Below are 12,268 nucleotides of genomic sequence, written 5' to 3'. Positions count from 1 at the left end.
CATCTAATTCGGTAGAAGAAGATGAGCCTCACCCCAGAGTGATAATGCACAATTGAGGAAGAAGTCGACGAACTTTTGACAGTAGAATTCATTCAACAAGCTCACTATCCAAAATAGATTGCCAATATTATTATGGTTAAAAAGGCAAATGCAAGTGAAGAATTTGTACCAACTACAACCTTAATAAAGTATGCTCGAAGGATAGTTTCTTTCTTTCGAGGATTAATCAACTTGTAAATATCATCATCTTGGGACACTAGCTCCTAAGCTTCATGGACACCTTCTCAGGCCATAATCAATTCAAATGATGCTCGAGCATGAGAAGAAGATTGCATTTATAACTGACAAAGATTTATATTATTATAAAATCATATCTTTTGGATTGAAAAATATAGGAGCTATATACTAGCACCTCATTAATCAAGTGTTCAAACACCAGCCTAGGCGCAATGTAAAGGTCTATGTCGACGACATGTTGGTCATGAGTATTGAAGCAGATCAGTATATAGCCAATTTCAAAGTACTTTATGAGCTGAGGCAGAACCAAGTGAAGCTCAACCCCAACAAGTGTGTCTTTGGCATGACTTCAAGCAAGTTCTTAGGATTCATGGTAGCTCAACACAGAATCAAAGTGAACTTGAAAAAAATTGAAGCACTGGCAAAGATAAAACACCCAGCACAAAGAAGGATGTGCAGCAATTGGTGGGTTATATGGCTACCTTCAGTCGATTTATTTTGAGGTTAGCCAAGTAGTGCCTCATATTCTTTAGTCTTCAAGTAGATAAAGGACTTCGAGTGGTTGAAGGAATGCCGAGCAGCATTTGAAGAGCCCAAGCGATACCTCGAATCACCCATGCTATTCTCCAAACTGACAGCAAGTGAAGACTTATATCTATATTTATCGGTCTCACCTATTGTCATTAGCTTGATGCTCACCTGAAAGGATGTAGGGAACCAAAGGCCAATCTACTATACCGATAAAATACTTTAAGACATCAAAACAAGATGCTTGAAGATCGAGAAGATGGTTTATGCACTTATTACGTCCGTGCATCAGCTTTGACCATATTTCCAATCTCACTCGGTGATTGTCTTAATGAATCAGCCCTAAAGATAATTTTTCAAAGGCCAAACACTCAAGGTAGATAGAGAAATGAGCAATTTAGCTCAGAGAGTTCAACATCAACTACCAATCCTGACCTATGATGAAGGCTGGGTCCTGGCCGACTTCCTCATGGAATGCACTATTCCTAATGAGAAATCACATCAGCACTATCCGAGAAAATAGAATCACCTCATTGGATCCTACATGTGGATTAAACTCTAAAGGATGTAGAGCTGGGCTCATTCTTACAAGCCTGAAAGGAGCTATGACGGAGTATGTACTTCGATTCAACTTCGGTGCCTTTAACAATGAAGTTAAATCTAAAGCATTCATTGCTAGCCTTAGCATCATCAAAGAGCTTGGGATAAAAGAACTAAAAGTCTTCACCAACTCATAACTTATTGTCAAACATATCCACGGAGAATACAAGATCCAAAATTCGATGATGGCTCAATACTTACAAAAGTTCAAGGAACTCATGATGGCTTTCTAGACTTTGGAGATATAATAGATACAAAGATTGAAAAATGTTCGAATAGATGCATTATCTCAATTGCCAACTCGGCATACTCCAACCTTAATAGACAAGTCTTTGTTGAGTATCTACAAAGGCCAAATATTGAGGAAGAATCGATCATCCTACAGATCGATCGTGAATCGAGCTGGATGGATCCTCTCATCGACTATCTCCTCAATGATAATTTACCGGCTAACCTTATAAAGGCTCGAAAGATTAAATTCCAAGCTCTTTGGTATGTCTACCTTGAAGAGAGACTTTATAAGAAGTTGTTCTCACTACCTCTACTTCGGTGTTTGCGCCCAATCGAGGTAGATAATGTACTTCGGGAGATCATTGAAGAGTTCCATAAAAATCACTTGGAGGGTAGGTCATTGGCCTACAAGATAATCCAATAAGGATACTATTCGCCAACCTTATAGCAACATGTAGCCGACATCGTTAGAAAGTACGAATAGTGCTAGAAATATGCCAACATCCAACGAAGGCTGGCGATTGAGCTTGCACCCATTATTGCTTCATGGCCTTTCGCTATTTGATGAATTGACATCCTCAGATTGTTCTCACGGGCAACCAAACAAATAAAACTTTGGATCATTGTGATCAATTACTTCACCAAATAGATTGAAGGCAAGCCCCTAGCTTGGATCATGGAGAAAAAGATTCAGAATTTTGTTTGGAAGTCTATTATATGCTGGTTTGGATAGCCACGAGCCATCATCACCAATAGTAGTTGACAATTTGATAATCCTAAGTTCAGAGAGTTCTACTTGAAACTTCATATCGACCACAAGCTCACTTTGGTTGGCCACCCGCAGTCTAATAGAGAAGTCGAGATGAGAAATCGCATGATCCTATAAAGGTTAAAGTCAAAGCTCGGTCTAGCCAAAGGACTCTAGATCGAAGAACTCTACAATATGCTTTGGGCTTATCAGATGACTCCTTGGATTCCTATTGGGAAGACACCATTCAACCTCATCTTCAATGTTGAAATAGTCATCCTTATTGAGATCAGAATGCTGACAACTAGGGTGGAGCACTATGACATGTGGGAGAATCCGAATCAACTCCAAACAAATTTGGATTTGCTAGAAGAAATTAGAGAACAAGCTCGGATCAAGATGGCATTGTGCCATCAATGAATAGCCCGCCACTATAATGAATGGGTCAAATCAAAGATATTTCGATCAGAAGATCTTTTTTGCAACCAAGCTGAGATGTATAAACCAATGGAATAGGGCAAACTAACCCCAAACTAGGAAAGGCCCTATAAAATTACTGAAATCATCAAACCTGGGTCTTATAAAATTGAAGGCCTCAATGGAACCCCCATTCCTCGGATGTAGAATGTTGAGAATTTTAGAATGTATTATCAATAAGTGTAGGAACCAGATCTAGAATTTCAGGGTTAGATCTTGAAACTTTTTCAAGATCATACAGCGGAAGACTAAAATAAATCAAAATTTATTTTCTAAAATCAGAGAATCCCTAGATCTAAGATCCTATTACATGATTATTACATAGCATTAAATCAAAAATTAAAATATATAAATATAGCATGAACTACATGTTGATCATATCAACATGTTTCTATACCACATCTAATGTATGTATTAAACAATAGATCAGATCTATTACCTTGCAAGTTAGATGCTCTAACCTCGTTGATCCGGGCTTAAGGATGATGTTGCAAGCTGCACATGTGTCCGACCTCTAGGAGTCATCCACACGAGCCCACGAATCTTGATCAGAAGTCTTGCTTCAGAAAATCAGCACAGTATGCTAGTACTGCACTGATCCTTCTTTGATGGTTGATCAGGTGCCACCTTCTTCTTGATTTGGATTCTTCCAAATATGGAAACTAAAAGAAGGAGTTTCAGATCTAAGATGCTCTCAGAAAACTCAAGATGGAGGGAGGAAAGATATGAAAACAAAAAATCTTAGAAGAAGACCCTCTTCTTCTTCACGTTTTTCTCTCTAGACACCCTAACTTGCGTCTTTTATATCTCCACGACCCAAAGGTTTTTCTCTCTGATTTTTGGATGGCACAAAGGACTCTCAAATTTCTATCTTTTTCTAAAATTTCATGAATAAAATCATTTTATACAGAGAGATATGATAGAGTCCTTTTCTAGGTCAAATACCTAGTCAAGGCTTATCCAAACATGGCAAGTTAAGGGGCGCCCAACTCTTGAGCACCTCCTCCATATTGTCATGCATAGATTACCAAAAAATAGTGCACAATATGTACCCTAAAAGTCATAAAAATTATAAAAAAAAAATTTGGATAAATTCGGTGCAAAATTGAAAGAGTTTTGGATTTCTAAAACTCTATCTCATAGAATTCAAAATCCAAACTTATTCCTTTTAGATTTGATCCAAACCACCTTCCATGTAAGAAAGAAGAGAAGAGACCTTTTGTGAACGTGAGAGAGATCAAGGAGAGGGCTTTTATCGCACAAAATAAGTGGAGATTGGCGTTGAATAAGAGAGAGGGCGTGGAGAAGGCTTATGTGGCGCAAGGTGGAATCCTAGTCCTACTAGGATTCTGTCTCATGACTTGTTTTAATTTGGTTTTCCAAACCAAATCAAATCACAATTAGATCAACCTAATTAAAATAGGTCTTAACCCAATTAAGAATCTAATTTAATCAGATTAAATTAGATTTAAATCTGATTTAATTTTTTAATCAAATTAGAAATTAGATTGACCCAAGTCCTAGTTGAACTAGGACTAGTCTTTCCTTGCACTTGGCTTATCCAATAAACCAATTGGACTTGATCCAATCAAGCCCAAACTAAATCAAATTAAATCATATTTAATTAGACTTAATCTCAGCCCATTGGCTTAATCAAATTAAGCCAATTAGCAATCGAATTGCTAATCGATCCTCCTGCAACACTTGCACTGGGTTAAATATCAATCGTATTGATCATCTAACCCTAGAACGATTCTTAATCGTTGATCAACCATCCAATCGGATCATGAACTCTAATGTGTGTGACCTCAAAGGTCCGAACCTAAGTCGGTAGCACAGGAATAAATTTTTGTACCAATCGAAGTGACCATCTAGCAATGATACCCGACGACCGGATAGGTCGAATGTGTAGAACAACATCCTTAGAACCCATGCGGATATAGTTTTCATATAATTCATCCCCTTGACCAAAATGATCATAGGACACCCCAGAGTTCAACTGTCAACTCTGATCAGGTTGTCCACATTGTATTTCAAAATATCAAATCCATCTGATGGATTACCCTGGCCAAGGTTTTGCTAAATTGAAATACAGCGACTCATTCTTCTCCAACTCTTGGAGTGGTCAATCCCATCTCGATCACACTCTGACTTCGCAAGTACTTGACTGTGCCCAGAAGCCTTCCGTCTCTGAATTAGAAATTCAGTTAGTCCAGTACCAAAGCACAGTGAGTTGCTTGCAAGTCACTGAGACGATCTCAGGTCTAAGGGACACTTATACCTATATCCCATCAGAGACATTCTCGACAGCAGAATGCTCTGGAGTTAGTCACGTTCAATGATGATGTACCCTTATATCTCATCTGTATGCCATACCAGTGTCTCCACACTCTTTGGTTAAGAGGACAACCAACCCATATGGCCTACAGCGACCTATGCTCGATAGAAGCTGTCGTCCTTATTAACAGCTTATCATTTGGTCGTGAACAGTTTTAAAGACTAATCGATAAATCTTCTCTTTATCGAACTTAAATAGTTCTAAGGACTTCATCATAACAACGGAGTTCATTAGAAGATGAAAGCTTATGATGAAGATGCCAAATATATTTTATTTATTAACAAATCAATTACAATACTTGGTTGCTCAACCGTCAACAGTTTGACGATTGGCTTTTTGGGACACATTTCCCAACAACTCCCACTTGTCCTAAAGCCACTCGGCACAGTATCTAATACCCATCTTTGACTTGTGGTTGTCGAACTCCTTTATCGCCAGGGCTTTAGTGAAGGGGTCGGCTAGGTTCTCTTTTCCGTCAATCTTCTGAAGGTCGACGTCACCTCGATCCACGATCTCCCAGACCAGGTGGAAGCGGCGCAAGATATGCTTCATTCGCTGATGTGCATTGGGTTCCTTCGCCTGAGCTATGGCACCAGTGCTGTCGCAGTAGGGCAGGACCGGACCATCGAGGGAGGGTGCTACTCCGAGCTCGTTGATGAATTTTCTCAGCCACACAACTTTCTTCGCGGCATCCGATGCTGCGATGTACTCCGCTTCACAAACAGAGTCTGCCACAGTATGCTGCTTGGAACTCTTCTAGCAGATGGCTCCACCATTCAGAGTAAAGATATAACCCGACACGCTCCTGCTGTCATCATGGTCAGATTGGAAGCTGGAGTCTGTGAACCCCACAAGTTTCAAATCTGACTCGCCATAAATTAACCATTGGTCCTTAGTATTTCTCAAATACTTAAGGATGGCTTTAACCACTTTCCAGTGATTTTCTCTAGGATCAGATTGGTATCTACTCACTACTCCTAGTGAGTATGCCACATCTGGTCTTGTACATATCATGGCGTACATGATAGATCCCACGGCTGAAGCATATGGGACTCTACTCATACGCTCTCTCTCTTCAGGAGTTGTCGGACAATCCTTCTTAGAGAGAGAAATTTCATGGCCTATCGGTAGATAGCCCTTCTTGGAATTCTCCATGCTGAACCTCTTCAGCACAGTGTCTATGTACATAGACTGGGATAACCCAAGCATCCTTTTAGATCTATCCCTATAGATCTTCATCCCTAGGATGTAGGATGCTTCACCCAAGTCCTTCATGGAGAACTGTGATGACAACCAAACGTTTATTCCCTGTAGTGCGGGGATGTCATTCCCGATTAAGAGAATGTCATCCACGTACAAGATAAGGAATACCACAACTGGACCATTTGTCCATTTATAGATGCAGGGCTCTTCTCCATTCTTAATGAAGCCATACGTTTTGATCACCTTATCAAAATGCATGTTCCAACTCCGAGAAGCTTGCTTCAGTCCATAAATGGATCTCTGAAGCTTGTACACCTTGGACTCATCTGTGGATGTAAACCCCTCAGGTTGTATCATATACACCTCTTCAGTCAGCTCTCCATTCAGGAAAGCTGTCTTTACATCCATCTGCCAGATCTCATAATCCAGATGGGCAGCTATTGCAAGCATTATCCGAATGGATTTGAGCATTGCCACAGGGGAAAACATCTCGTCATAGTCAATACCATAACGTTGACGATACCTCTTGGCAACCAGACGGGCTTTATAGGTCTCCACCTTTTCGTCTGCGCCCCTCTTCCTTTTGAAGACCCATTTACACCCAATGGGTTTAACCCCTTCGGGTGGATCAACCAATGTCCATACATCGTTGACCTTCATGGACTCCATTTCGGATTTCATGGCTTCAAGCCATTTCTCGAAATCAGGTCTCTGTATTGCATCCATATAGGTGATCGGATCCTCATTATTCTCATCAAGTTCGATGGGATCACCGTCTCGGACCAAGAAATCATAGTATCTGTCCGGCTGACGCGGTACTCTACCGGATCGCCTTAATGGTCAGGTACATTGAGCTCCGGATATAATCTAATCATATCAGACTCAGGTTCAGCTATTGGTGTCGATCCTTCTACCTGTTGAACTTCATCAAGTTCAGTCTTAGAGGCAACGGTTCCTTCACCAAGGAACTCTTTTTCTAAAAAAATTGCCTTAAGGCTGACAAACACTTTTTGTTCATCAGTATGGTAGAAAAAATATCCTTTTATCTCTTTGGGGTACCCTATGAATGAGCATTTGTCAGACCTAGGTCCAAATTTGTCTGTGACTAATCGTTTGACTAGGCCGGGCACCCCCAGACCCTAAGGTGTGAAAGTGCTGGCTTACGTCCCGTCCATATCTCATATGAAGTCTTAATTACAGACTTACTTGGAACCCTATTTAACAGATAACAGGCTGATTTGAGTGCATATCCCCAGAAGGATATCAGCAAGCTAGCAAAAACCCATCATGGATCGGACCATGTCTAACAGAGTCCGATTCCTCCTTTCAAACACACCATTATGCTGTGGTGTTCCTGGAGGAGTCCATTGGGAGAGAATCCCATTCTCTCTTAGATATGTGAGAAACTCACTAGAAAGGTATTCTCCTCCTCGATCAGATCGAAGAGTTTTAATACTCTTTCCAGTTTATTTTTCTACTTCACTTCGGAATCGTTTGAACATTTCAAATGAATCCGACTTATGTTTCATCAGATAGACATATCCATATCTGGATAGGTCATCCATAAAAGTTATGAAGTAGAAATATCCATCTCTAGCACTTGTGCTCATGGGCCCGCATACATCAGTATGTATTAGGCCCAAGAGCTCAGTAGCTCTCTCACCTTTTTCAGTAAAAGGTGACTTGGTCATTTTACCAAGAAGACAGGACTCACAGGTTAGAAGTGATTCACAATCACTGACTTCGAGGATTCCCTCTTGAGTCAACCTGTTTATTCTGTTCTTGTTTATATGACCTAGCCTACAGTGCCATAAGTAGATATCTGACACACTATCTAATCTAGGGTGCTTGCCAGTAGAATAGACTCTTATCAGGCTTGATCTTTTTGGTCTGGCTCTGCACTGATGTCCCAGCCTGAACTTGCACCTTCTTCACTTTCTTCTTCTTGTTCTTCTTCCCTTTCTCAGAAGGTCGAGAACCAGAAGACGAACCTCCCACTAAGTTCACCGACTCCTTGAGGAGTTGGTGATCCTTCTCAAAGTTCTGAAGCAACCCCAGTAACCTGTGGTAATTCTCTTCAGGCTTTGTCATTCTATAATGAGTGAGGAATGGGAGATAAGACTTGGGCAGCGAGTTCAGTATTGCATCTTTCCCAAGCTGCTCATGCAAGGAAAAGCCGAGCTTGCTCAATTGTTCCATCAGCTCGATCATGTACAATACATGATCAGTGACAGAGGCACCATCCCATATTTTGGAATTGAAGATGGCACAACTAATCTTGTACCTCTCCACATCATCGGGTGTGTCAAAGGCATCCTCCAACACTTGAAGCATGTCCTTTGGCTGAGCTGTCTCAAATCTGCGACTGAACTCGTCGCTCATGGCAGCTAGCATGATACAGCGCACCGTGGTCCGGTCACTGAGCCACTTCTGGTAAGTGTCTCTGACTGTTCCACATGCATTGACAGCTGGCTCCTCAGGTGCAGGATCCATTATCACATATAGGATCCATTCATGCTCCAAGACTATCTTCAACTTTCGGTACCAGCTATCGAAGTTGGGTCCCACCAACTTATCATTGTCTAACAATGATCGGAGCGATAGGGAAGTGGCCATATTTACACAAAGGAGAACCATAACCTAATTAGTAATTGATTCATTAAACCTAAAGATTTGGACTTTAATCAAAAGGTTTCTCCCACTATTTTATTCGAATTGGTGGCCTCTACCTCCAACTCGAGGAATTACTCTAATTCCTTAGCGGGTACTAGAATCCACTTAGACTGCACACAAGCCCAACTTTGGTTGGTCAACCCATGTACATCTAAGGGTAGGTTCATAACCAATTATTTTTCTAAATAATTTCTAGTAATTTTAATTTTGCCCCAGAAACCTAATCAGTAGGCTTTGGCCTCCACTGTAAGGATCCGGTTAGGTCCAACCATTAACATGATCATACTTGGTGTATCTAACCAACGAATGATTAAGCCCAACTTTGGTTGGCTCACCTAACCACCATTAGAGAGACACTTCCAAGTCATCATATGATGAGTGATAATTCCATTAGTCAACAAGCACCAGGCCTTTGGGTCTGTAATGATTATTGAGTTAATGGACTCATTATCAAATACCTTAATGGGAGGCTATGACTCAGTTATCTCCATAACTTTGTCATTTTAAGGACCTAATAATTTTAGAGGATTTAAATAATTTAGAGGATGAGGTTAGATGAACCAGCTTATCATGATCCTCCCACTGGCTTCACCAAATTAGCTTAAGGGAGACCATTAAAAGGACTGATCTAGGAGCACCTAAATCAGTCACACTGATTTACCTAGCTGACATGGGTCAGCTCGAATAGTCAAGTGATCCGATCAAAATATAATTTCACCAAGAGGCCAGGTAAGTTCGATCAGTGGGAGGATCTGCCAAAGCTTGCCTTAGACACCATCAGAAATGGCCAGGTAAGCGGGCTCCCAATTAAAAACCACCAATCTGGTTTACCTTAGACACCAACTGGTTTAATTAGTTTCGATTAGATCAACCTAACAGTTCGTGCTAGACCGCTTAGCCAAGAATCAAGTCCATTTGGTTCTCGTTAAAGACATGGACTTGACCAACTACAACTATTATAATTGATCTAGAGAATCCTTGACCTAATCTAAGACAACAATTGATTAGATTTAGTCAATTCTCTAATTAAGTCCATCTTTAATCTAACCATAGGTCTAACCCAATTAATGGACCTAATTTCCACTAACCCATTAACCCAATGTGTTATGATTTGTGTCTTAGGTTCTTCAATTCACAATCCTAGAACCTAATCAAACAACTTCTTAATTCTTAATTAAGTTTTGGGCTGAGGGTTGGGTTTGGCTTTTCAAAAAATAATTTTCATATATGTAAAATAATTTTACAGTATGATTCTACCAACCATATTGTATGTTTGATTCATAATCAAGATACAAGTGAAATAAACATGAAACTACTTTAGATCTAATCTAAACAGGTTCATGTAATTGAAATAATTTCAACTTTAAACAATTTCTTTGCACAAAAATTATTAACAAAGAGATTTTATTTCAGATTTAAATATATTTTAAATCTAATAAATCATAAATTTAATCTAGATCATATCTAACAAATTTATGATTAAAGCTAGATCTACACAAACTAGGACAACCTTTGCACTGTAAGGGGTAAACCTTACAGCAGGACAACCTTGCAGTTTGTGATTGATCTAAAATTTTAATTTCAGATTTAATAATCAGATTATAAATTAGATCTAATCTAAGAAATAATCTAAGCATATATAAATAATCATGTAATAAAAAACCTAGGCTCTGATACCAATTGTAGGAACCAGATCTAGGGTTTCAGGGTTAGATCTTGAAACTTTTTCAAGATCATACAGCGGAAGACTAAAATAAATAAAAATTTATTTTTTAAAACTAAAGAATCCCTAGATCTAAGATCCTATTACATGATTATTATATAGTATTAAATCAAAAATTAAAATATATAAATATAGCATGAACTACATGTTGATCATATCAACATGTTTCTATACCACATCTAATGTATGTATTAAACAATAGATCAGATCTATTACCTTGCAAGTTAGATGCTCTAACCTCGCTAATCTGGGCTTAAGGATGATGTTTCAAGCCACACACGTATCCGGCCTCTAGGAATCATCCACACAAGCCCACAAATCTCGATCAGAAGTCCTGCTTCAGAAAATCAGCACAGTATGCTAGTACTGCGCTGATCCTTCTTTGATGGTTGATCAGGTGCCTCCTTCTTCTTGATTTGGACTCTTCCAAATATGGAAAGTAAAAGGAGGAGTTTCAGATCTGAGACGCTCTCAGAAAACTCAAGATGGAGGGAGGAAAGATATGAAAACAAAAAACCCTAGAAGAAGACCCTCTTCTTCTTCACGTTTTTCTCTCTAGATACCCTAACTTGCGTCTTTTATATCTCCACGACCCAAAGGTATTTCTCTTTGATTTTTGGATAACACAAAGGTCCCTCAAATATCTATCTTTCCTTAAAATTTTATGAATAAACTCATTTTATACAGGGAGATATGATAGAGTCCTTGTCTAGGTCAAATACCTAGTCAAGGCTTATCCAAACATGGCAAGTTAAGGGGCGCCCAACTCTTGAGCACCTCCTTCATATTTTCGTGCATAGATCACCAGAAAAGGGTGCACAATGTTTATCCTAAAAGCCATAAAAATTCTAAAAAAAATTTGAATAAATTCGATGCAAAATTGAAAGAGTTTTGGATTTCTAAAATTCTATCTCATAGAATTCGAAATCCAAACTTATTCCTTTTTGATTTGATCCAAACCACCTTCCATATAAGAAAGAAGAGAGGAAACCTTTTGTGAACGTGGGAGAGACCTGGGAGAGGACTTTTGTCGCACAAAATAAGTGGAGATTGGCGTTGAATAAGAGAGAGGGTGTGGGGAAGGCTTATGTGGCGCAAGGTGGAATCCTAGTCTTACTAGGATTCTATCTCATGACTTGTTTTAATTTGGTTTCTCAAATCAAATCAAACTAAAATTAGATCAACCTAATTAAAATAGGTCTTAACCCAATTAAGAACCTAATTTAATCAGATTAAATTAGATTTAAATCTGATTTAATTTTTTAATCAAATTAGAAATTAGATTGACCCAAGTCCTAGTTGAACTAGGACTAGTTTTTTCTTGCACTTGGCTTATCCAATAAATCAATTGGACTTGATCCAATCAAGCTCAAAATAAATATAATTAAATCATATTTAATTAGACTTAATCTCAGCCCATTGGCTTAATCAAATTAAGCCAATTAGCAATCGAATTGCTAATCGATCCTCCTGCAACACTTGCACTGGGTTAAATGTCAATCGTATTGAT

This window comes from Elaeis guineensis, chromosome 4 (assembly GCF_000442705.2).
Source record: "Elaeis guineensis isolate ETL-2024a chromosome 4, EG11, whole genome shotgun sequence".
Classification (NCBI taxonomy): domain Eukaryota; kingdom Viridiplantae; phylum Streptophyta; class Magnoliopsida; order Arecales; family Arecaceae; genus Elaeis; species Elaeis guineensis.
Note: the sequence above shows the minus strand (reverse complement) of the source record.